This window comes from Scyliorhinus torazame, chromosome 11, assembly GCF_047496885.1.
Source record: "Scyliorhinus torazame isolate Kashiwa2021f chromosome 11, sScyTor2.1, whole genome shotgun sequence".
NCBI lineage: Eukaryota > Metazoa > Chordata > Chondrichthyes > Carcharhiniformes > Scyliorhinidae > Scyliorhinus > Scyliorhinus torazame.
Window position 1 is genome coordinate 218,486,941 of NC_092717.1, and position 27,428 is coordinate 218,514,368.

Here is a 27,428-nt window from a genome sequence, read left to right on the forward strand (position 1 = left end):
AGTGCTCAACTGCCCCACTTGTCAGCGCTTCCAGCTGGCCCAACCATGTGAGACCCTACAGCCCCATGAGTTGGTCACATCCCCTTGGACCAAGGTGGGCATCAACCTGTTCCACGCGCTGGACAGGGGCTATGTCCTGATTGTAGACTATTTTTCAAACTACCCGGAGGTGGTACGTTTACACGATAACACATCGTCTGCAGTCATCTGTGCCTGTAAGGACACCTTTGCTTGACACGGCATCCACTCACAGTTATGTCGGACAATGGCCCCTGCTTCGCAAGCCAGGAATGGTCCAACTTTGCCAGGAGGTACAACTTTGTGCATGTGACATCCAGTCCCCTGTACCCCCAATCCAACGGCAAAGCGGAGAAGAGCATCCACATAGTCAAACGGCTCCTCTGTAAGGCTGCCGTTGCGGGGTCCGATTTCTACCTTGCCTTGCTGGCCTATCGCTCCACCCCACTGTCCACTGGCCTGTCACCAGCCCAGCTGCTCATGGGTCGCACCCTGAGGACGACGGTGCCGTCCATTCATGTCCCAGACCTCGACCACGTTCCATCCTTCAATGAATGCAGCTGTCTCGTGCACAGCACAAGGCGGCTCATGACTCCTGTGCAGCTGATCTCCCTGCCCTGGCTCCAGATGACAACGTCCGCATCCATCTTCCGGATGGTGGCTGGTTTGCAACCGCTGTGGTTCTTTGGCAGGTGGCTCCCCACTCATTCCTGGTTCGTCTACCGTATGGCTCCATTCTGCGCCGCAATCGACCTGCCCTTCGTCTCGTTCCGCGCTCGCTACGTGATCCTCCACCAGTGCCACGCCCTCCTGTGACCCTGACCTGGACTATGCAGAGATTTTGGTTGCTCTGCATCCTCCTCACTCTGACGCAGTCCAGCCCGATCCTCAGCCGGCGGCTCCCGACCCACCCTTGAGGCGGTCAACCAGAATTCGTCGCCCACCTCAGAGACTTAATTTGTGAACTTTGTGGACTTATGGACTTTCTGATTTGTTCTGTTCTTCCGTTTAATCGTTCAAGTGGTTTGTATATAGTGTTCATCTTGTTATTTGTGTGACACACTGTTTTTCTGCACCAGGCACCTTCCCATGTAAATAGCTTAGTTTTCATGTACATAGTCCTGTAAATATTTCACACACACGTAGTCAGGAACATTCACCATACACTATTTATTGCCATGCAGGTACATTTTTTTGTAAAAGGGGGGATAATATACACCAGTATATCATGGTGCAGACACACACTAATGGACACACAGTGGGACCAATCAACACACACAACACTGCAGCCAATCACCAGTGAGAGCACACGCACTGTAAAGACAGGGGGCATCAGAGTTCCCACTCATTCGAGTTGCAGCTAGCTAGGAGGACAGAGCTCACAGCCTGTAACACAGACATTCACCTTGTGCTGAGTGCATCGACTGGTTAGGACAAGGCAAAGGTCTTTAGTTAAAGCTAGTATCGTATTAACCCACAGTCTGAGTATGTTTAAACAGTTAATGATTCAATAAAATAGTGTTGCACTATTTCAAGTGTTGGTGACCTGTATGTGATCCAGAACACCCAACAGTTCACTCTGTTTTAAAGGATCGTCCCATTAGTCTGAGATGGTTTCCTCGGGTTATAGTTTTTCCAACAAGTGGAAACATTCTCTCCATGTCCACTCTATCCAGGCCTTGCAGTATCTTGTAAATTTCAACAATATCCCCTCTCATCCTTCTAAACTCCAACGAGTACAGACTCAGAGTCCTCAAACGTTCCACATACGACAAGTTCTTCATTCCAGGGATCATTCTTGTGAACCTCCTCTGGACCCATTCCAAGGCCAGCATATCCTTCCTTAGATACGGGGCCCAAAACTGCTCACAATACTCCAAATGGGGGCTAAGCAAACAGTTAGACTCTGATTGACCCCAGAGACAAACAGATCAGTTTCGAAGGAGACTCTTCTACACAATCCATAGAATCTCTACGGTGCAGAAGGTGGACTTTTAGTCCATCGAATCAGCTCTGATTCTCTGAAAGAGCACTCTACTTAGGGCCTCGCCCCGCCCTATCACCATAACCCCGTACATTGATCATGGCCAATCCACCTAACCTGCACATGTTCCGACTGTGCGAGGAGACCAGAGCACCCGGAGGAAACCCACGCAGACACAGGGAGAATGTGCAAACTCCACACAGACAGTCACCAAAGGCAAGAATTGAATCCGGGTCCCTGGCGTTGTGAGGCTGCGGTGCTAACCACTGTGCTACCCAAATGCAGACTGGGTGACCACTTCATGGCGCACATCTGCTCAGACCTCAAGCATGATGCCAAGCTTCCGGTCACCTGCCTCTTTAACTCTCTGCCCACTCCCATGCTGGCCTCCCTGTCCTCGGCCAGCTACGTTATCCCAGTAAGCTTGCTGAACAGCCCCTCATCTTTTAATTAGGCAGCTTATTTATAGCCTTCCGTCTCAACATTGCTTTTTAATTCTTCAACAGCAGCTGCTGGCAATCTGCTTTTCCAATTTATACCTCCTCTAGACTCATCTTTTGATTTTTATATATCCCATTACTGACTTCCGGTCGCGGCTATGCGGAGCTAAGTCGCACATTCGGCGGTTCCTGCAAAAACGGACTTTTGGGCTCTTTTCAGGGCCCCCAATGGCACTTTTTCAACGTTTCCCAGTGTGGGAAGGAGATTACAAGAGTTCCCCGACAGTATATGGCTTCAACTAGGAGCGGGGCGACTAAAAAGGTGGTGGTGGACCGAAGAAGGTGCGAGAGAAGAAGGACAAAATGGCGGCGGGCAGAGACCAGGCAGCGTGGAGGCAGTGAGCGGAGGAGCAGCAGGAGGGTATCCAGCGCTGCTTCAGAGAGATTAACGCGGGCCTGCTAGAGCCGATGAAGGCTTCTATTGATAAGCTGCTGGAGACACAGACGGCCCAGGGGGTGGCGATCTGGGAGGCTCGACAAAAGATCTCCGACAACGAAGATGAGATCTTAGGCCTGGCGGTAAAGGTGGAGGCGCACGAGGCGCTCCACAAGAAATGGCAGGAGCGGTTCGAGGAGATGGAGAATCGGTCGAGGCGGAGGAATCTGCGGATTCTGGGCCTCCCAGAGGGGCTGGAGGGGCCGGACGTGGGGGCCTATGTGGTCACCATGTTGAACTCGCTGATGGGAGCGGGGTCCTTCCAGGGGCCCCTGGAGCTGGAAGGGGCCCATGGAGTGCTGGCGAGGAGGCCCAAGGCTAACGAGCCTCCGCGGGTGGTGCTGGTGAGGTTCCATCGGTTCGTCGATCGGGAGTGTGTGCTCAGGTGGGCCAAGAAGGAGAGGAGCAGCAGGTGGGAGAACGCGGAGGTTCGAATATACCAGGACTGGAGTGCGGAGGTGGCGAAGAGGAGGGCCGGGTACAATCGAGCGAAGGCGGTGCTGCACAGGAAGGGGGTGAAGTTTGGCATGTTGCAGCCGGCGCGACTGTGGGTTACCTACAAGGACCGGCACCATTATTTTGAGTCTCCGGAGGAGGCGTGGGCCTTTGTTCAGGCTGAGAAGTTGGACACAGATTGAGGGTTGGGACGGGCGATTGGGGACTGCGGTTGATATGTTATTTTGTTATTTTTTTTGAGGGGGGGGCCTTTGCTTTGCTCCTGGTTTCTTTTTCTCTGTGTTTTTCTCTTTCGGGTCAGTGAGGGTGGTTGGGGCGGGTTGGGCACTGTTTTGGTTGGGTTGGTCAGGGGGGCTCTTGGAGCTAGGTAAGCAAATGGAACAGGGGTGGTGGCCGGCGGTGAGATGGGGCCCCGCGGGGGAGGGGGAGGCCCGAGTCGGGGGTGAGGGGACTGGGCCTGTAAAAGGAACTGCGTCAGAGGTGGCGGGGCCGGGTACGTGGAAAGCGCGGGCTTTTTCCCGCGCTGAGGGCTGGAGGGGGCGGGGCCAGGGCAGGGAAGCGAAGGTTGTTTCTCGCGCTTAGAATGGAAGGGGGAGGGCGAGAGCCTATGGATGGGAACGGGAGAGGAGGGTGTGTCACACAATGGGAGGAGTCGAAGGAGAGGCGGGAGTGGCCGGGGTCAGCAGGAGTCAGCTGACTTGCGGAAGTGCAATGGGGGGAGTAAATCAGCTAGGATGGGTCCTAGCAGGGGGGTGGGGGTGGGGGGTGGGGGGGGGGGATGGGGTGGAATCGAGTTGCTGCTACTATGGTCAAGGGGGAGCTGGAGCAAGTGGGGGCGGTCGAGACGGGGGTATGCCGCTGTGGGGAATGGGCCGGGTGTGGGGTGCGGGCGCGTGGCCGGCCGAGGAGGGGTCGTGGCTAGTCAGCGGGGGAGGGGGGCGGGTAGCCCCCTAATCCGGCTGATAACCTTAAATGTAAGGGGACTGAATGGGCCAGTTAATCGGGCCCGCGTGTTCGCTCACCTGAAGGTGCTCAAGGCGGATGTGGTTATGCTCCAAGAGACACACCTGAAGGTGGCAGACCAGGTAAGACTGAGGAAAGGGTGGGTAGGTCAGGTGTTTCACTCGGGGCTGGATGCCAAAAATCGAGGGGTGGCGATCTTGGTGGGAAAGAAGGTGTCATTCGAGGCGTCGAGCATTGTGGTAGACAATGGCGGCAGGTACATAATGGTAAGTGGTAAGTTGCAGGGAGAGAGGGTGGTACTGGTCAATGTGTATGCTCCGAATTGGGACGATGCGGGTTTTATGCGGCGTATGTTGGGTCGGATGCCAGACTTGGAAGTGGGGGGCCTGATAATGGGGGGAGACTTTAACACAGTGCTGGATCTGGCGCTGGATCGCTCCAGGTCTAGGACGGGTAGGAAGCCGGCAGCGGCTAGAGTGCTGAGGGGGTTTATGGACCAGATGGGAGGGGTGGACCCTTGGAGATTTGCAAGGTCGGGGGCTAGGGAATTTTCATTCTTCTCACATGTCCATAAGGCTTATTCCTGAATCGACTTTTTCATTTTAAGTAGGGCGCTGATAGCGAGAGTAGAGGATACTGAGAATTCGGCAATAGCCATTTCGGACCACGCCCCGCATTGGGTGGACTTGGAGATGGGGGAGGAGAGGGACCAGCGTCAGTTGTGGCGCTTGGACTTGGGGCTGTTGGCGGACGAGGAGGTGAGCGAGCGTGTCCGAGGAAGTATAGAGAGGTACTTGGAGACCAACAACAACGGGGAGGTCCGAGTGGGGATGGTATGGGAGGCGCTAAAGGCGGTGGTGAGGGGAGAGCTGATCTCCATTAGGGCCCACAAGGAGCGGAGGGAGCGGGGGGTGGGGGGGGGGGGGGGTGAGGGAGAGGCTGGTGGGGGAGATGGTGAGGGTAGACAGGAGGTATGGGGAGGTTTCCCGAGGAAGGATTGTTGAGGAAGAGGCGCAGCCTCCAGGCCGAATTCGACCTGGTGACCACCAGGAAGGCGGAGGTGCAGTGGAGGAAGGCCCAGGGGGCGGTCTACGAGTATGGGGCAAAGGCAAGCCGGATGCTGGTGCATCAGCTGCGGAAGCGGGACGCAGCTAGGGAGATCGGGGGAGTTAAGGACAGGGGAGGGAGTGTGGTGCGGAGTGGGGTTGGCATCAATGGGGTCTTCAGGGACTTTTATGAGGAATTGTACCGATCCGAGCCCCCACGGGAGGAGGGAGGGATGGGCCGCTTCTTGGACCAATTGAGGTTTCCAAAGGTGGAAGAGGGACTGGTGGCGGGACTGGGGGCCCCGATTGGGCTGGAGGAGCTGATCAAAGGGATAGGAAGCATGCAGGCGGGGAAGGCACCGGGGCCAGACGGTTTCCCGGTCGAATTCTATAAAAAATATAGGGACCTCTTGGGCCACTGTTAGTTAGGACCTTCAATGAGGCAAGGGAGGGGGGGTCTTTGCCCCCGACAATGTCCCGGGCACTGATCTCCTTGATCCTGAAGCGGGACAAGGATCCCCTGCAATGTGGGTCTTACAGACCGATTTCTTTGCTAAATGTAGATGCCAAGGTGCTGGCGAAGGTCTTAGCCACGAGGATTGAGGATTGTGTGCCGCAGATCATCCACGAAGACCAGACGGGGTTTGTGAAGGGGAGGCAGTTGAACGCGAATGTGCGGAGGCTTTTGAACGTTATCATGATGCCGGCGAGGGAGGGGAAGGCAGAGATAGTGATGGCGATGGACGCTGAGAAAGCCTTCGATAGGGTAGAGTGGGGGTACCTGTGGGAGGTGCTGAAGAGGTTCGGGTTTGGGGAGGGGTTTGTCAGGTAGGTTAGGCTGTTGTATGAGGTCCCGATGGCGAGTGTGGCCACAGACAGGAGGAGGTCCGAGTACTTTTGGTTGCACCGAGGGACGAGGCAGGAGTGTCCCCTGTACCCCCTGCTCTTCGCACTGGTGATTGAACCCCTGGCTATGGCACTGAGGGAGTCAAGGAACTGGAGGGGGTTGGTGCGGGGTGGGGAGGAGCATAGGGTGTCGCTTTATGTGGACGACCTGCTGCTGTATGTGGCGGACCCGGTGGGAGGAATGCCAGAGGTAATGAGGATTCTCAGGGAATTCGGGGACTTTTCGGGGTACAAGCTCAACATGGGGAAGAGCGAGCTGTTTGTGGTTCACTCAGGGGACCAGGAGAGGGGGATTGGCGAGCTCCCACTAAAAAGGGCGGAGAGGAACTTCAGGTATTTGGGGGTCCAGGTGGCCAGGAGCTGGGGGGCCCTGCATAGGCTTAATTTTACAAGGCTGGTGGAGCAAATGGAGGAGGAGTTCAAGAGGTGGGATGCATTGCCGCTGTCCTTGGCGGGTAGGGTGCAGTCAATCAAAATGCCGGTGCTCCCAAGGTTTTTGTTCCTGTTCCAGTGCCTCCCCGTGTTTATCCCAAAGGCTTCATTTAGGCGGGCTAACAGGAGTATAATGGGGTTTGTGTGGGCGCGAGCGACTCCGAGGGTGAGAAGGGTGTTCCTGGTGCGGAGTCGAGATGGGGGGGACTGGCGCTGCCCAACCTCTGTGGGTACTACTGGGCCGCCAATGCGATGATGGTGCGCAAGTGTGTGATGGAGGGGGAGGGGGCTGCATGTAAGAGGCTGGAGACGGCGTCTTGTGTGGGTATGAGTCTGGGGGCGCTGGCAACGGCGCCGCTGCCGCTCCCTCCAAGGAGGTATACCACGAGCCCGGTGGTGGTGGCTACCCTCAAAATTTGGGGGCAAAGGATCCAGGATCAAACCGGGCTCGGGGCTCGCAATATTTGGGGTGGCAGGGGAGCCGGGAGTTCAGGAGGCGAAAGAGGCCGGTATTCTGGCCTTTGCGTCCCTGGTAGCCCGGCAAAGGATTCTTCTTCAGTGGAAGGATGCGAGGCCCCCAAGCATGGAATCCTGGATCAACGATATGGCGGGGTTTATTAAATTGGAGAGGGTGAAATTCGCCTTGAGAGGGTCGGTACAAGGGTTCTTTAGGCGGTGGCAACCGTTCTTAGACTTCCTGGCAGAACGGTAGACATTGGTCAATGGCAGCAGCAGCTCCAGGGGGCGGGAGGGGGTTTACTTTATTTTTGTTTTTGTTATTTACACTGGGGGGTCTGAGGGGGTGTATATACCTGTTGTGTTAAGTCGGGGTGTTATTGTTAATTTATTGTTTATGTACAGGGGGGAGGGGGGTATGGAGGGTTGCTTTTCTAGACTGTGTTTTGTACTGAACCCTCTTGGGTTCTTTTTTCATTTTGTTATTGATACTTTATGAAAACCTTAATAAAAATTATTTTTAAAAAATATATATATATCCCATTACTATCTTCTTTTGCCTTGCACCTTCATCCCATTTGTCATTTAATGTTCGCAACCTTCCACACAAATCACTGATCTTCCTTTTTAATATTTCCTCCCTTCCCCACTTGCTTGAGCCTGTTACATCTCTACCCTTTTCCAGTTTGGATGAAAGGTTTTGAAACGTTGGACGGAAACATCCTGATTGTAGTCTTGCGGTGTATCCAATCTGGTCACCGCCATTTCCATAAACCTTTATCTCCATTCCTTCAAGTGCCAACCTAATCTATTCTTAAATATTGACGTTGCATTGAAAGCTGGTGAGACTGGTGAGTGAGGGAGTTTTAAAGGTTAATTTCCGTCTAAAGTCTCACTTTTCCCTTTTTGCTTTAATTTTGCAATGGGCTAAAAATCACTTCCTAGGAGAAAGCGATGCTTTATTCCAGGCTCAAAACTAGGGGTGCACGAGCTCTCTGAGGGCAGCTGCAGCTAGTTAATTAGGTAGCTGGCTGAAGCTGGTTTTCAGAAGCTTGAATCAGTTGTTTTCAGAAAGTGTAAAAACAGACCTTCCTCACTTTGTCTGTGTGGTAGTATGTATTAGGGGTCATGTGGTACTGGAAGCCCTAATGTCATTGGCTGACAGATCCCGGGTCCTGGTTGGCCGTTGACCTCTAGCTCCGCCATGAAGGCGGAGTATAAGAAGCCGGAGTCCTCCCCCGCAGGCCATTCTACTATCGAGCTGCGGGGGAACAGACACGCTTAATAAAGCCTCATCGACTTCACTCTATTTGTCTCTCGGAGTCTTTGTGCGCTACAATTTATTAAGCGTGCCTAAAAAGGACTATGGAGCTCAGGATCATCCCGGAATGCCTGAGGATCAGCCCCCACGCAGTGAACGCGGCAGCAGCCTTCAAGCATTGGCAGACTTGTTTCGAGGCCTACCTCAGAACGGCCACCGGCCGGGTCACAGAAGACCAAAAACTACAGGTCCTGCACTCGAGGTTAAGCACGGAGATTTTCTCCCTCATCGAAGACGTGGAGGATTTCCAGACGGCGTTCGCAGCACTGAAAAGTCTCTATGTCCGCCCAGTTAACCAAATCTACGCTCGCTACCAGCTCGCGACGAGACGGCAAAGTCCCGGAGAATCGATTGACGAATTCTACGCTGCGCTGCTGATTTTGGGAAGAGCCTGCAGCTGCCCTTCAGTGAACGCAAATGAACACACGGACATATTAATGCGCGATGCTTTTGTGGCAGGTATGAACTCCTCCCAAATCCGCCAAAGACTTCTAGAAAAAGAGTCGCTAGGGCCCTAGCAGCCTCCCTAGACGTGGCCGCGCATAATACCCGCGCCTACGGCCCCGACCGCGCGGCAGCCCATTGGGCTCCGTACGTACCCGTCGCGACAAACCCACCCCCCCCCGGACACCCCACAGGCTTGAGCGGTCCAAACGCCAAGTCGCTCCGGGGGCGCCCGCTGCTATTTCTGCGGCCAGGCGAAACACCCCCGGCAGCGCTGCCCGGCCCGCGCAGCAATCTGTGGGAAAAAGGGCCATTTTGCGGTTGTGTGCCGGTCCCGCGAGGTCGCCGCTGTCCTGGGAGAACAGGGAGCCCTGCACGCCGCTTACGCTCCCCAACCCCCCCAGCGCCCCATGTACGACCTGCAGGCGCAGCCACTCTGGGTCCCGACCACCGCGGTCCCGGGAGAACAGGGAGCCCTGCACGCCGCTTACGCTCCCCAACACCCCCCCGCGCCCCATGTATGACCCGCCGGCGCTACCACTTTGGGTCCCGACCACCGCTCTCCCCGGAGAAGAGGGAGCCCCGCGCGTTCCTAACGCTCCCCAACCCCCCCAGCGCCCCATGTGCGACACGCAGACGCCGCCATTTTGGGTCCCGGCCACCACGAGGGGAGGAAGGGCGCCGCCATCTTGGACCACCCCAGACCTGTACGACGCATGGGGGCGGCCATTTTGTCCACCCCCGCCGCCATCTTGTGACCCCCCAGCCATGTGCGATGTATGGGGGCAGTCATTTTGTTCATCCCCGACGCCATCTTGGACGGCAACAACGGACCCCAGTGTCGACGGCTCCACGGGGTTCGAGGAAGATGCTCCACTACTACAACCACGTCTCGCTTCAATAACGCTCGACCAAGATCGGCCCCGGACACTCCAGACGACGACGACAACGGTGCTAATAAACGGGCACGAGACACCATGCCTAGTCGACTCCGGGAGCACGGAGAGCTTTATCCACCCTGACACGGTAAGACGCTGTTCCTTGACCACCTATCCCAGCGCACAAAAGATTTCCCTAGCTGCAGGATCCCACTCCGTACAGATCAAAGGTTTCTGCATAGTTACCCTAACGGTGCAGGGGAGGGAGTTCAAAAACTACAAGCTACACGTCCTTCCCCAACTCTGCGCCCCCACATTACTGGGATTAGATTTCCAGTGCAATCTACAGAGCCTTACCTTCAAATTCGGCGGCCCAATACCCCCACTCACTATCTGCGGCCTCGCAACCCTCAAGGTGCAACCCCTGTCCTTGTTTGCGAACCTCACCCCGGATTGCAAACCCGTCGCCACTAGGAGCAGACGGTACAGCGCCCAGGACTGGACCTTCATTCGGTCCGAAGTCCAGCGGCTACTAAAGGAAGGCATAATCCAGGCCAGCAATAGTCCCTGGAGAGCACAGGTGGTAGTAGTGAAGACAGGGGAGAAACAAAGGATGGTCATAGACTATAGCCAGACCATCAACAGGTACACACAACTAGACGCGTACCCTCTCCCCCGCATATCCGACATGGTCAATCGGATTGCCCAATATAAAGTCTTCTCCACCGTGGACCTTAAGTCCGCCTACCATCCGCCCAAGTGACCGCAAGTACACAGCCTTCGAGGCAGACGGGCGATTATACCATTTCCTAAGGGTCCCATTTGGCGTCACAAACGGGGTCTCGGTCTTCCAACGGGAGATGGACCGAATGGTTGATCAACATGGGTTGCGGGCGACGTTCCCGTATCTCGACAATGTAACCATCTGCGGCCACGACCAGCAGGACCACGACGCCAACCTCCAAAAATTCCTCCAGACCGCCAAAGCCTTGAACCTCACGTACAACGAGGACAAGTGCGTTTTTAGCACCAACCGGCTAGCTATCCTGGCCTACGTAGTGCGCAATGGGATAATAGGCCCCGACCCCGAACGTATGCACGCCCTCATGGAATTTCCCCTCCCGCACTGCTCAAAAGCCCTGAAACGCTGCCTGGGGTATTTTTCATACTACGCCCAGTGGGTCCCCCAGTACGCAGACAAGGCCCACCCCCTAATACAGACCACGACCTTCCCTCTGTCGACAGAGGCTTGCTAGGCCTTCAGCCACATCAAAGCGGATATCGCAAAGGCCATGATGTGCGCCATCGACGAGTCCCTCCCCTTCCAGGTCGAGAGCGACGCCTCCGACGTAGCTCTAGCGGCCACCCTTAACCAAGCGGGCAGACCCGTGGCCTTTTTCTCCCGAACCCTCCACGCTTCAGAAATCCGCCACTCCTCAGTGGAAAAGGAAGCCCAAGCCATAGTGGAAGCTGTGCGACATTGGAGGCATTACCTGGCCGGCAGGAGATTCACTCTCTTCACCGACCAACGGTCGGTAGCCTTCATGTTCGATAATGCACTGCGGGGCAAAATCAAAAACGACAAGCTCTTAAGGTGGAGGATCGAGCTCTCCACCTTCAACTACGAGATCTTGTATCGTCCCGGAAAGCTGAACGAGCCGTCCGATGCCCTATCCCGTGGCACATGTGCCAACGCGCAAAGTAACCGCCTCCAAACCCTCCACGAGGATCTCTGCCACCCGGGGGTCACTCGGTCTTTCCACTTTATCAAGTCCCGCAACCTCCCATACTCTTTAGAGGAGGTCCGTACAGTCACAAGGAACTGCCACATCTGCGCAGAATGCAAACCGCATTTTTTCAGGCCGGATGGTGCGCACCTGATTAAGGCTTCCCGTCCCTTTGAACGCCTTAGTCTGGATTTCAAAGGGCCCCTCCCCTCCACCGACCGCAACACATACTTCCTTAATGTGGTGGACGAGTACTCGCTTCCCATTCGCCATCCCCTGCTCTGACATGACCGCGGCCACAGTCATTAAAGCCCTGAACACCATCTTCACACTGTTCGGTTGCCCCGCATACGTCCACAGCGACAGGGGGTCCTCTTTCATGAGTGACGAGCTGCGCCAGTTCCTGCTCAGCAAGGGCATAGCCTCAAGCAGGACGACCAGCTACAACCCCCGGGGGAATGGGCAAGTAGAGAGGGAGAACGGCACGGTCTGGAAGACCGTCCTACTGGCCCTACGGTCCAGGGACCTCCCAGTTTCACGGTGGCAGGAGGTCCTCCCGGACCCTCTCCATTCCATCCGGTCGCTATTGTGTACGAGCACTAATCAAACGCCTCATGAGCGTCTCCTTGTCTTCCCTAGGAAGTCCTCCTGTGGAACGTCGCTGCCGACCTGGCTGGCGGCCCCAGGACCCATCTTGCTCCGAAAGCATGTGCGGGCACATAAGGTGGACCCGTTGGTCGAAAGGGTTCACCTCCTCCACGCGAACCCGCAACGCTTACGTGGAGTACCCCGATGGCCGACAGGACACGGTCTCCCTGTGAGATCTGGCGCCCGCCGGCAACACACACAACCCCCCGACACCATTCACCCAACCCCTCCCCCCTTCCTGCCACCGCCGCACCCCGCGACCGCCCCTTCCCAGGAGGATCAGTTCCCCTCCCTCAGGCCCGACCAAGAATAAAGCCCAAGCTGAAACCGTAAGGCTCCCGGAGACGACAACACCGGAACAAGCACCACCACCACCACCGGGGCCGAGGCGATCGACACGGACGACCAGACCGCCCGACCGACTCGTGGCGTCGATCTAAATCAATATATGGACTTTTCACAAGAACATTTTGCTTTTTCTCCCGGTACCTTCTGTAAATAGTTGAAACAGGACAAAATTGTACATACTGTATTACCATATGAATGTTTTCCTCCCAGGACCAGCCCTGTAAACCCTTACCACCATGCGAAGCATCACCCCGCCGGGTTCATTTTTGACAAGGGGTGAATGTGGTAGTATGTATTAGGGGTCATGTGGGACTGGAAGCCCTAATGTCATTGGCTGACAGATCCCGGGTCCTGGTTGGCCGTTGACCTCTAGCTCCGCCATGAAGGCGGAGTATAAGAAGCCGGAGTCCTCCCCCGCAGGCCAGTCTACTATCGAGCTGCGGGGGAACAGACACGCTTAATAAAGCCTTATCGACTTCACTCTATTCGTCTCTCGGAGTCTTTGTGCGCTCCAGTCTGCAGCATGTAATGTGGGAGGACGGTGAATGAGGTGCTCTGTTCTTTTTCTACCTTTTTTAGCCTTCTGTAGCTGGCTCCTACTTTGGTACTCCTATTTTAGTTGGCTGGATGGCTGGTTCGTGATGCAGAGCGAGGCCAACAGTGCGGGTTCAATTCCCATATTGGCTGAGGTTATTCATAAAGGCCCCGCCTTCTCATCCTTGCCCCTTGCCTGTGGTGTGGTGATCCTCAGGTTAAATTACCACCAGTCTGCTCCCCCCACCCCCTTAAAGGGGAAAGCAGCCAATGGTCATCTGGGACAAAGAACAAAGAAAATTACAGCACAGGAACAGGCCCTTCGGCCCTCCCAGCCTGCGCCGATCCAGATCCTTTATCTAAACCTGTCGCCTATTTTCCAAGGATCTACTTCGCTCTGTTCCCCGCCCATTCATATATCTGTCTAGATGCATCTTAAATGATGCTATAGTGCCCGCCTCTACCACCTCCGCTGGCAAAGCATTCCAGGCACCCACCACCCTCTGCGTAAAAAAACTTTCCACGCACATCTCCCTTAAACCTTCCCCCTCTCACCTTGAAATCGTGACCCCTTGTAATTGACACCTCCACTCTTGGAAAAAGCTTGTTGCCTCCACCTCTCATAATTTTGTAGACCTCAATCAGGTCCCCCCTCAACCTCCGTCTTTCCAACGAAAACATTCCTAATCTACTCAACCTTTCTTCATAGCTAGCACCCTCCATACCAGGTATCATCCTGGTGAACCTCCTCTGCACCCTCTCTAAAGCCTCCACATCCTTCTGGTAATGTGGTGACCAGAACTGCATGCAGTATTCCAAATGTGGTCTAACCAAATCCTATACAACTGTAACATGACCTACCGACTCTTGTACTCAATACCCCGTCCGATGAAGGCAAGCATGCTGTATGCCTTCTTGACCACTCTATCGACCTGCGTTGCCACCTTCAGGGTACAATGGACCTGAACTCCCAGATCCCTCTGTACATCAATTTTCCCCAGGACTCTTCCATTGACCGTATAGTCCGCTCTTGAATTAGATCTTCCAAAATGCATCACCTCGCACTTGCCTGGATTGAACTCCATCTCCTATTTCTCTGCCCAACTCTCCAATCTATCTATATTTTGCTGTATTAACTGACAGTCCTCCTCGCTATCTGCAACTCCACCAATCTAAGTATCATCTGCAAACTTGCTAATCAGACCACCTATAACTTCGTCCAGATCATTTATGTATATCACAAACAACAGTGGTCTGAGCACGGATCCCTGAGGAACACCACGAGTCACCTTTCTCCATTTTGAGACACTCCCTTCCACCACTACTCTCTGTCGCCTGTTGCCCAGCCAGTTCTTTATCCATCTAGCTAGTACACCCTGAACCCCAGACGACTTCACTTTTTCCAACAATCTGCCATGGGAAACTTTATCAAATGCCTGACTGAAGTCCATGTATATGACATCTACAGCCCTTCCCTCATCAATTAACATTGTCACTTCCTCAAAGAATTCTATTAGGTTTGTAAGACATGACCTTCCCTGCACAAAACCATGCTGCCTATCACTGATAAGTCTATTTTCTTCCAAATGTGAATTGATCCTATCCCTCAGTATCTTCTCCAACAGTTTGCCTACCACTGACGTCAAGCTCACAGGCCTATAATTCCCTGGATTATCCCTGCTACCCTTCTTAAACAAAGGGACAACATTAGCAATTCTCCAGTCCTCTGGGACCTCACCCATACTCAAGGATGCTGCAAAGATATCTGTTAAGGCCCCAGCTATTTTGTCCCTCGCTTCCCTCAGTAACCTGGGATAGATCCCATCCTGACCTGGGGACTTGTCCACCTTAATGCCTTTTAGAATACCCAAAACTTCCCCCTTCCTTATGCCGACTTGACCTAGAGTATTTAAACATCCATCTCTACCCTCAACATCTGTGATGTCCCTCTCCTTGGTGAATACCGATGCAAAGTACTCATTAAGAATCTCACCCATTTCCTCTGACTCCACACATAAATTCCCTCTTTTGTCTTTGAGTGGGCCAATCCTTTCTCTAGTTACCCTCTTGCTCCTTATATACATTTAAAAGGCTTTGGGATTTTCCTTAACCCTGTTAGCCAAAGATATTTCATGACCCCTTTTAGCCCTCTTTATTGCGCTTTTGAGATTTATCCTACTTTCCCGATATTCCTCCAAAGCTTCATCAGTTTTAATTCGCCTAGATCTTATGTATGCTTCCTTTTTCATCTTAGCTAGTCTCACAATTCCACCCGTCATCCATGGTTCTCTAATCTTGCCATTTCTATCCCTCATTTTCACAGGGACATGTCTGTCCTGCACTCTAATCAACCTTTCCTTAAAAGACTCCCACATTTCAAATGTGGATTTTCCCTTAAACAGCTGCTTCCAATCCACATTCCCTAGCTCCTGCCGAATTTTGTTATACTTGGCCTTTCCCCAATTTAGCACTCTTCCTTTAGGACCACTTTCGTCTTTGTCCATGAGTATTCTAAAACTTACGGAATTGTGATCGCTATTCCCAAAGTAATCACCGACTGAAACTTCAACCACCTGGCCGGGATCATTCCCCAATACCAGGTCCAGTATGGCCCCTTCCCGAGTTGGACTATTTACATACTGCCCTAAAAAACTCGCCTGGATGCTCCTTACAAATTTAGCTCCATCTACGCCTCCAACACTACATGAGTCCCATTCAATGTTGGGGAAGTTAAAATCTCCCATAACGACCACCCTATTGCTCCTACATTTTTCTATAATCTGTCTACATATTTGTACCTCTACTTCACGCTCACTTTTGGGAGGCCTGTAGTAAAGTCCCAACAATGTTACTGCACCCTTCCTATTTCTTAGCTCTACCCATATTCCCTCAGTGCTCGAATCCTCCATCGTGCTCTCCTTAATCACAGCTGTGATATCATCTCTGACCAGTAATGCAACTCCTCCACCCCTTTTACCTCCCTCTCTATCCCTCCTGAAGCATCTATACCCTGGGATGTTTAGTTGCCAGTCTTGCCCTTCTCTCAACCAAGTCTCAGTAATACCAATAACACCATATTCCCAGGTACTAATCCAAGACCTAAATTCATCTGCCTTACCTGCTACACTTCTCGCATTGAAACAAATGCACCTCAGACCACCTGTCCCTTTGCGGTCATCATCTCTTCCCTGTCTACTCTTCCCCTTAGTCACATTGAGTTTATTATCTAGTACCTTACTGGCTTTAGTTGCTGCCTCTTTACTAACCTCTAACTTCCTAATCTGGTTCCCATCCACCTGCCACATTAGTTTAAAACCTCCCCAACAGTGTTAGCAAAAGCACCCCCTAGGACATTGGTTCCAGTCCTGCCCAGATGTAGACCATCCAATTTGTAATGGTCCCACCACCCCCAGAACCGGTTCCAATGTCCCAAACATCTGAACCCCTCCCTCCTGTACCATCTCTCAAGCCACGTATTCATTCTGACTATTCTTGATTTTCTACTCTGACTGCCTCGTGGCACTGGTAGCAATCCTGAGATTACTACCTTTGAGGTCCTACTTTTTAACTTATGTCCTAACTCCCTAAATTCCGATTGTAGGACCTCATCCTGTTTTTTACCTATATCGTTGGTGCCTATATGCACCACAACAACTGGCTGTTCACCCTCCCCCTTCAGTATGTCCTGCAGCCGATCTGACACATCCCTGACCCGTGCACCCGGGAGGCAACATACCATTCGGGAGTCTCGTTTTCGACCACTGAAATGCCTGTCTACTCCCCTTACGACTGAATCCCCTATGACTATAGCCCTGCCAGTCTTTTTCCCACCCGTCTGTGCAGCAGAGCCAGCCACGGTGCCATGAGCCTGGCTACTAATGCCTTCTTCTGGTGAGTCATCTCCCCCAACAGTATCCAAAACGGTATACCTGTTTTGGAGGGAGATGACCGCAGGGGACACCTGCACTGCGTTCCTGCTCTTTCTCTGCCTTTTGGTCACCCATTCCCTGTCTCCCTCACCAATCCTAACCTGCGGTGTGACCAACTCACTGAACGTGCTATCCACGACCTCCTCAGCATCGCGGATACTCCAAAGTGAGTCCACCCGCAGCTCCAGAGCCGTAATGCGGTCTAACAGGAGCTGCAGCTGGACACACGTCCCACACATGAAGGAGTCAGGGGCATCGGCCGCATCCCTGAACTCCCACATTGAGCACGAGGAGCATAACACGAGTTTGGGATCTCCTGCCATTTTTACACTTTACCTTCACTGATTACAAATATAATATCAAATAATGAATAAGTGAAAGGAATAAAGATTTTACTTACCAATCACAATACTTACCAACACATGAACAGTTAAAGAGAAAAATGTACCTTCCCAACAGACCCCTGGCCACTGCTCCCATCGAAAATCTGAAGGCCGCTTCTCCGGCAGCTCTTTATCCTGTGTCCCCGCCGCTCTCCTTGCGCTCTTTTATCTTGCGTCCCTGCCGCTCTCCTGGCGCTCTTTTATCCTGTGTCCCCGTCGCTCTCCTCGCGCTCTTTCACTGAGTCTCCGCCGCACTCCTCGCGCTCTTTCACTGCAGGCTGTGACATCACGGTTCAACTTCTTTCTACCTCTACCTACCCTTGAGTCTCCCTCTTGATCTTTACTCGGCTGGGATCCTTACAGTGATTGTCTTTTTTTTTTGGTTAGAGGATGAAGTAGGGAGGGAAACACTGAAGTTGTGTTTCGGGTTTAACTGTCACTTGACAACAGCTCCTCCACAAACCACCTTCAAGATACGGTGACCGCAATGCACTGATGCAGATTTTCCCCACAACAGCCAATCAGCAGCTCCGCTCTACTGTCCTCTACTGGATGCTTGCCTTGACTTGAACACCTAGGGTGTCTTGCTCACGTACACTTTCTGGATGCATTGACCGCAATGCACTGATGCAAAGTTTCCCCGCAACAGCCAATCAGCAGCTCTGCTCTACTGCCCTCTGCAGTATGGAGACTATGGAGACTTTACTTTTACTTACCTATTTCGGTACGGGGCAGAAGCTGACTGGTGATTAACTGGTAAGTTATTGCACTTATTCTAATTGAGGAAATATTAAAAAGGAATAAATAGTTTTTAATGATGCGGCATGGCAGGTCAACTCAACCCAGTGGAATGTGCATCCTGAAGTATGTGGGATGTCATGGATGTACCGTGTGGTGAACACATCTGCAGGGAATATCAACGGCTGCATAAGCGTGAGCCCAGGGTTTTGTAACTTGGGCGGCTGCTGAGGTCACTGTGGGACATCCATGAGGCTGAGAATTACGTGAATAATATATTTATGGAGGTGGTCACACTGCAGGTTAGGAATGTGCAGGCAAAAAGGGAATGGGTGTGCATCTCCAAAGATCCCTGAAGGCAGCAGGACAGATAAGAAGCCATATGAGATGCTTGCCTTTATTAGCCGAAGCATAGAATATAAGAACAGGGAAGTTATGATGTAGCGGTATAAAATGCTTGTTAGGCCACAGCTACAGTACTGTGTGCAGTTCTGGTCGTCACGCTTTAGGAAAGATGTGATTGCACGAGAGAGGTTGCAGAGGAGACACACCAGGATGTTGCCTGGGCTGAAGTGTTTCAGCTATGAAGAGAGGCTGGTTAGGCTGGGGTTGTTTTCTTTAGAGCAGACAAGGCTGAGGGGGGACCTGATCAAGCATTGAGGGACATAGATTGGGTAGATAGGAACCTTTTCCCTTGGTAGAGGGGTCAATGACCAGAGGGAATAGATTTAAGGTAGGGGGCAGGAGATTTAGAGGGGATTTGAGGAAAAACCTTTTACCCAGAGGGTGGTGGGAGTCTGGAACTCACTGTCCGACTGGGTGGTAGAGGTGGGAACCTTCACAACATTTAAGAAGCGTTTAGAAGAGCATTTGAAAGTCCATTGCATACAAGGCGAGGGGCCAAGTGCTGGAAAACGAGATAGGAATATATTGGTGGTTGGTGCAGCTACGGCTGGAGGTCCTCTTGCTGTGCTGTAAAACCCGATGACTCTGATTCTAAATGTAACTCCAGAATGGTGTACTGCCTCCCTGATACCGGGGTTAAAGCTGTCATGGAGCAGCTGCAGGACATCCTCCCAAGGGCGGGTGGACAACCAGAGGTAATGGTCCACAGCGGTACCAATGGAATTGGTAGGAAGAGGGATGAGGTACCGAAAGCCGATTGTAGGGAGTTAAAAGCAGGATCTCCTGATCAGTAATCTCCGGTTTATTCCCAGTGCCACGTGCCAGTGAGCATAGGGACATGAGGATTGATTGATTGAAATCATGGATGGGTTATGCCTTAACAGGAGCAGGGAGATTTACTCGCATTTTTGTGGAGGGTTTAAACTAGCTTGTCAGAGGGTTGCGAACCTGAGGTATAGCTCAAGTTGGAAAGATGTTGATTACAGGAAATAGAAAAGTAGCAAGTGAATGAAAAAAAAAAAAAAAATCACTCTTGGGATGTGGGCACTACTGGCTGGGCCTGCATTTGTTACCCATCCCCAATTGCCCTTGAACTGAATGGCTTGCTAGGCCATTTCAGTGGGGGCAGTTAAGAGTCAATCACATCGCTGTGCGGATCTGGAGTCACATGTAGACCAGACCGGGAGATTAGTGAAGCTGATGGGTTTTTACAATGGTTTCATGGTCATCATTAGACTTTCTAATTCCAGAATTTTATTGAATTCAAATTCCACCATATGCGGTGGTCGGATTCGAACCTGAAACCCCAGAGCATTACCCAGGTATCTGGATTACTCGTCCAATGACAATGCCACTGCCTCCCCTGATTAGAAATTAGAAGGAAGGCAAAACAAAGGTGAGCATCACCTAAGCTTAGGATGTGGAATAATGTCAAAAAGACGAAGTTAAGGGCACTCTGAGTGCGTGCAGCATTCTCAACCATGTAGATGAATTAAAGGCAGAAACAGAGGTAAATGTTTTGTTGTGCTCTTGTCGTAGCATAAGCTGCTTCCTTGATGTGCACTCTGACAAAGGAAGGTTCAGATTTGGAGATAGCTTTAACACGTTTATTAAACTATTAACAATTCTCCTACTTGGATTCAACGCTACTGTTAATCCTTCTATACCTACTCAGACTGACAAACCAGTCTGCTACAATCCACGTGGTATGAGTGATGTGTTTCAAATCAACCCTGTGTACACACTGAGTGTCTCCACTGGAAAGAGGAAGATCATGTGTGTTGTGTCCTTTCTACATGGGTTGGTGTAATACCCTCCTGTGGTAGTGTCACCTCTGTGTGTGTCATGAATGCCCATTGGTCGTGTCTCTGGTGCTCCCTCTAGTGTCTAGCTAGGTGTAGTGTATGTACATTAACCCTTTGTGTACTTACAGTGATGTATATCACCACATCCCCCCTTTTTCGTGTTACATATTTTCTGTACAGTGTTAAAGAAAATTGAACAAACTAGGTACATAAGTGATACTCTGTACAAGTTATGATAACAGTGATCATTAAACAATAAGTCCAAATCATATGCATGAGTCCAAAGTTCATTAATTATTATGGTCGAGTGGCTTTCTTGTTTGGTTGGTGAGTTGGTGATGTTGATGGTGGCATTGCGTTGTAAACGCCATCGGTGTCCCTGTGCTGAAGGAACCAAGAAGTGGTCACATCAATTCGTTGTCGGATTTGGACACTTTTTTTCTTTCGATGCTTGTGGTGGTAATTCTTGATGGCATCTGTCCTGAAAGCCGGGTTGCCTGTTGGTAGTGCAGCAAACGTGAATTGGCAAGATGCATCGTCCTGCCATGGTATGTCATTGTACTGAGCTGAGCAATAACTTAAAAAATATATATTTTTTTATTAAGGTTTTTTAACAACACAATTCTTCCCCTTACAAACAATAACCCCCCCCATAACAAAATAACGCAAAATCTCCCTGAGCAAGATATATACATGGCAAGATGGTATATTTACATAGCTTTATACACTGGCTCTTGGCCGCGCGTACCGTTTCCCCCCACCCTCCATGCTATCTCCCGCTCGGCCATCCCCTCAGACAATCTCTCGTTCCCCCCCCCCCCAGGGTTGCTGCTCCTACTGATCGACCTTCTTCTAACGCTCCACGAGGTATTCTAGGAACGGTTGCCACCGCCTGTAAAACCCCTGTGCAGACCCTCTCAAAGCAAACTTAATTCTCTCTAGAGCTGAGCAATAACAGTGTACCTCATGGGCAGAGTTGTACCATGTCGTACCAGTCGTAGTTCCATTGGTGTTGTGTGTGTCGTGCTTGTTGTCGACGTTGTTGCCTTTGGTACGCTTCTTGCTATTGTCTTTGATGTTGTGGTGGTTGGTTTTGTTGCCGTGTTTGCTGTGCTCACGGATCACACTCTGTGGATAATACGAGTCCTTCACACAGTTACTCGTGTCAGCGTGCTTTGTGGCATCTGCTATCTCCTTGAGCGTGCCGTCACTGAGTTTGTGCCGCTCCCCGTCTGGAGTCATGTCCGGCTTACTTGAATCAGCTTTGGCTTGTGGATGCTCCCCGTCGGGAGTCTGGTCTGTTTCACCTGAGTCAGTTTTGGCTTCTTGATGCTACCCGTCCGGAGTCATTTCAGGTTCACTTGAATCTTCTGAAGTTTCGTGATACTCCCCGTCCAGAGTCAAAACAGTCAGGAATGCATTTGTTTGTGGAGAGGCTCGAGCGAGTGAGGTTTGAAGTAACGTGGTGTCACCGGAGTCACCAGCAGTCTCACTGTGATTGTCGAGTGCCTCTGTACATTCTAGCTGAGGTCTGTCACATTGCACATCTGGTATGAGAAGTGGGATGCCGTCGTCACTTGTCTCACATACAGTGAGTAGAGCCTCAGTGTCTTCTTGTCGTTCACTTGAGCTGGGTAGACTGTCAGAGTCTTCTTCTGGTGGCTCAAATAATCTGGGTGGACTGTCATAGTCTGCTTGCTGTACACCTGAGCGTAGTAGACTGTGAGAGTCTTCTTCTTGTTCGCTGGAGCGTGGTAGACTGTCATAATCTGCTTGCTGTACACTTGAGTGTGGTAGACTGTCATAGTCTTTCTGTTGTTCACTTGAGCGTGGGAGACTGTCATAGTCTGCTTGCTGTACACTTGAGCGTGACAGACTTGCATTGTCTGCTGCTGGTTGCTCAGAGGAGGTTGCTAGGCCCTCATGGTGTTGTTCATGCAAGGACTGTGCTTTGGAGTCTTGCATTGCTTCTATCGTGGAGGCTGTCCACGAGCTCGCTGTGGAGGCTTGTGTCACTCCCTCTGTGGAGTCTTGCAGTGTTCCCTGTGTGGAATCGTACATTGGTCTCGCTGTGGAAACTGTCATCACTTCTTTTCATGCAAGGACTGCGCTCTGGAGTCTTGCGTTGCTTCTATCTTGGAGGCTGTCCACGAGCTCGCTGTGGAGGCTTGTGTCACTGGAGTCACTTTCTGTGTGGAGACGTGCAGTTGTCTCGCTGTGGAGTCTTTCAGCGCTTTCTGTGTGGAGTCGGGGACCCTTCGCGGTGCATGGACGACTCTGTGTGGCAGCAGGCCGCTCTCTGTGAGCTTGTACCGCTCTCTGTCTCTTGGCGTCAGGCCGCAGCATCATCCTGCACTCACGAGTCGGGGTGTCGTATATGCTGGGCTGAAGATTCCCCAATCTGAAGAACCCGTCGTCGGGGTCGTCAATGTGCAACACGTCTAGTTGCGGTTCGGATTTGTTACTGGGGTAGCCACCTAAGGTGAAAAGTTTGTCTGAGTCATTGTCTTCCAAGACCATATCATCACGTTTTGTGTCGGAGCTGGCATTGGGCTCGCGATGTCCAAAAATGAATTCAAGATCTGAGTTATACTCTTCAAGGACTGTATCATCTCTTTGGGCGGTGCTAACTGCTTGTTGCAGGGTTCTGCGGAGGTCACTTTCAGCTACTGGTCGTATTTGAGGCATTGTGCTATTGTTCCAGGTGAAAGAATTTGGTTTTGAGGCTTTACATTTTTTTTTCTTCCGTGTTTTGGGACATTTCCCCAATAAGTGGGCGTGTTCCGGGGCCTCTGACGTCATGAAGCGTGTGACGTAGTGCGTAGGAAGCGATTGCGCATACGCAGATCGCTGTTCCTTTACTTGGAACTGGAATCCCGAACATCATCTTGCCTGGCTGTTGTTGCTGGTTGTCACTGTTCGCTGAGTTGCAACTATATGGATTTAACAGTTCACTCCTGGAACCATGTTTTGTTATGCCCTTGTCGTAGCATAAGCTGCTTCCTTGATGTGCACTCTGACAAAGGAAGGTTCAGACTTGGAGATAGCTTTAACACGTTTATTAAACTATTAACAATTCTCCTACTTGGATTCGATGCTACTGTTAATCCTTCTATAGCTACTCAGACTGACGAACCAGTCTGCTACAATCCATGTGGTGGGTGTAATGTGTTTCAAATCAACCCTGTGTACACACTAAGTGTCTCCACTGGAAAGAGGAAGATCATGTGTGTTGTGTCCTTTTTATATGGGTTTGTGTAATGCCCTCCTGTGGTAGTGTCACCTGTGTGTGTGTCGTGAATGCCCATTGGTTGTGTCCTATCTTACTGACCTATTGGTTGACTCTCTGTGTGTCATGTCTCTGGTGCTCCCTCTAGTGTCTAGCTAGTGTAGTGTATGTACATTAACCCTTTGTGTACTTACAGTGATGTCTATCACCACAGTAAATGTGTATGATTTAATTCCTATTATGGAAACATGGCTGCAAGGTGACCACAACTAGGAACTCAATCTTCAAGGATATTTGACATTTTGGAAGGATTGGCACAAAGGAGAAGGACGTGGCTTTGCGCGGATAAGGGACAGGATCAGTACATTAGTAAGGGATCTTAGGGATCTAGTATTATGGAATGAGAAAGAGCTAGTTAATAATCTTGCTGTGGAAGAAGCTTTAGGGATGCGTGACCACCGTATGATAGAATTTCAATCTGAAGTCAGGGTGCTAAATTGGAACCAAGAAAATTATGAGGGGCAAATTGAGGTGGATTGAGAAAATCCATTAAAAGATTTGACGGTACGTGGGAATGGATAGTCTTTAAAGAATTATCACAGAGTTCACAGGAACTATACATTCCCTCAAATCACAAACACCCAAAAAGAAATGTCGGTAAACTGTGGCTAACAAAAGAAGTTCAGGACTGTATAAAATTAGACCGATAAAGTTGCCAGAAATAGTAGTAAATCTGAGGGTTGGAAGAATTTTAGAATACTGCAAATGAGGACTAAGAAACTGATGAAGAAGGGGAGAATAGAATATGAATGTAAACTAACAAAAAACATAAAAATGGACGGCTAAAGCTTCCAAAGGTATGTAAAAAGGAAACATTGTGGGTCCGTTATAGGCAGAGTCAGGAGAAGTTATAATGGGGTATAGAGAAATGGCAGAGAAGTTAAATGATTATTTTGTGCCTGTCTTCACTGAGAAAAATACAAGAGATCTCCCAGAATTTGAGGTTTAGGTAGCATGCAGAATTGGAGGAAGCAGGTTGTGTTGGAAAGTAATGGGACTGAAGGTTGATAAGTCTCCAGGCCTTGATATCTACATCCCGGAGTGTTAAAAGAGGTAGCTATGGAGATAATGGATGCATTGGTGACCCTGTTCCAAATTTCTATAGATGCCGGAACAGTTTCTGCAGTTTAGAAGGTAGTAAATGTCACCTCACTATTTAAAAAGGGAGGGAGAGGAAAAACTGGGAACTATAGACCTGTTAGCCTGACACCAGTCGTAGGGAAAATGGTGAATCTATTCTAAAGGAAGTTATAAATGGGCACTTGGATAATAATGATCTGATTGGACAGTGGCAACATGGATTTATGAATGGGAAATCCTTTTAGATTTAAGTGTGTCTATTCTCACATTGGCAGGCTGTGACTAGTGGGGAACCGCAAGGATCGGTACTGGGCGAAAGCTGTTCACAACAGATATCAATGATCTGGATGTGGGAACCAAATGTAATATTTCCAAGTTCACGGATGACACAAAGTGAGATGGAGAAATGTGTTGTGAGGAAGATGCAAAGCGATCTCCGGCGGATTTGGAGAGACTCGGTGAGTCGGCATGAACACAGCAGATGTGGAAAACTGGGATTATCTACTTGGCAGGAGGAATAGATATGCAACGTTTTTCTTAAATGGTAAGTGATTAGAAAGTGTCAAATAAAAGCAGAAAATGTTGGATTATCTCAGCAAGTCTGGTAGTATCTGTGGGGAGAAAAACAGTTAACGTTTTGAGTCCGTATGAATGCTTCAGAAAGTGTAGATTATATTAATATTCATTTATGGCATGTCGATGTCACTGACTAGGTCAGCATTCCTTGCCCTTGAGAAGTTGGTGGTGAGCTGCCTTCCTGAACTGCGGCAGTCCATGTGATGTAGGTACACTCATAGTGCTGTTAGGAAGGACATTCCAGGATATTGATCCAGCGACAGCGAAGTAACAACTATATATTTCCATGTCAGGATGGTGGGTGACTTGGAGGGGAACCTTCAGGTGGTGAGTTTCCCAGGAATCTGCTGCTCTTGTCCTTCTAGATGGTAGTGATCGTGGGTTTGCAAGGTGCTGGCTAAGGAACCCTGGCGAGTTCCTGAAGTGCATCTTGTAGATGGTACACACGGCTGCCACTGTCCGTCGGTGGTGGAGGGAGTGAATGTTTGTGGAATGGGGTACCAATGAGGTGGGCAGTACAAAGGACCTGGGTGCCCTTGTCAATAAGTCGCTGAAGGCTAACATGCAGGTCCAGCAAGTTATTAGGAAGGCTAATGGAATGTTAGCCTTTATCAATAGAGGATTTGAGCACAGGAGTGGTGAGGTCTTGTGTCAATTGTAAAGGAGCTTGGTCAGACAGCACTTGGAGTAGTGTGTGCTGTTTTGGTCCCCTTACTTTGGGAAGGATGTTATTGCCATAGAGGACGTGCAGTGAAGGTTCAGCAGGCATGTTCCCGGGATGTCGGGACTGTCCCATGAATTGAGATTGGGGAAACTGGGCCTGTATTCTCTGGACCTTTGAATAATGAGAGATGATCTCATTGAAAAAGGTAGATGCAGGTAAGATATTTCCTCTGGTTAGGGAGTCTAGAACCAGGGGGCACAATTTCAAAATAAGGGGGAAGCCACTTGTGACCGAGATGAGGAGAATTTCATTTTACCCAGAGGCTTGTAAATCTTTGGAATTCTCTACCCCAGAGAGTTGTGGAAGCTCAGTCATTGAATATGTTTGCTTGGTGAATGTATTCACCTAAATATGAGCTGTCTGTGTAGTACTGTGACCTATGGCCAAGAAATGTTAATACGATCTACTTCCAGGTATTGTACAAGAACCCCGGTGGGCTCCGCCTCTGGCTCCGCCCCCCCCCAGGGCGATATATAGACCTGCCACCTGTGGGCGACACCCATTTGTACAGCAGACACTGGCAGGCAAGTTCCTGGATAATAAAGCCTTATGTTCACTCGTTCTCATAGTCTCGCAGTGAATTGCTGGTGTATCAATTTGAAGCAGAGATTGATAGATTGCTGAATGTCAATCAAATTAAGGGAAATGGGGATAGCCTGGAGAAAAAGGCTTTGAAGTGGATAATCAGCCATGATCGTACTGAATGACGAAGCAGGCTCGATGGGTTGAGTGGCCTATTCCTGCTCTTATGTTCCTATGACATTAAATTAAAATGATGTGGAGATGCCGGTGTTGGACTGGGGTGAGCACAGGAAGAAGTCTTACAACACCAGGTTAAAGTCCAACAGGTTTGTTTCAAATCACTAGCTTTCGGAGCACTGCTCCTTCCTCAGCTGAATGAAGAGGTAGGTTCCAGAAACATTTAGATAGACAAAGTCAAAGATGCAAGATGATACTTTGAATGCGAGCATTTGCAGGTAATTAAGTCTTTACAGAGCCAGAGAGAGGGGTAACCCCAGGTTAAAGAGATATGAATTGTCTCAAGCCAGGAGCCAGGACAGTTGGTAGGATTTCGCAAGCCCAGGCCAGGTGGTGGGGGATGAATGTAATGCGACATGAATCCAAGGTCCCGGTTGAGGCCATACTCATGTGTGCGGAACTTGGCTATAAGTTTCTGCTCGGCGATTCTATGTTGTCGCGGGTCCTGAAGGCTGCCTTGGAGAACGCTTACCCGAAGATCAGAGGCTGAATGCCCTTGACTGCTGAAGTGTTCCCCGACTGGAAGGGAACATTCCTGCCTGGCGATTGTCGCGTGATATCCGTTCATCCGCTGTCGCAGCGTCTGCATGGTCTCAATGTCCCACGCTTCGGGACATCCTTTCCTGCAGCGTATGAGGTAGAC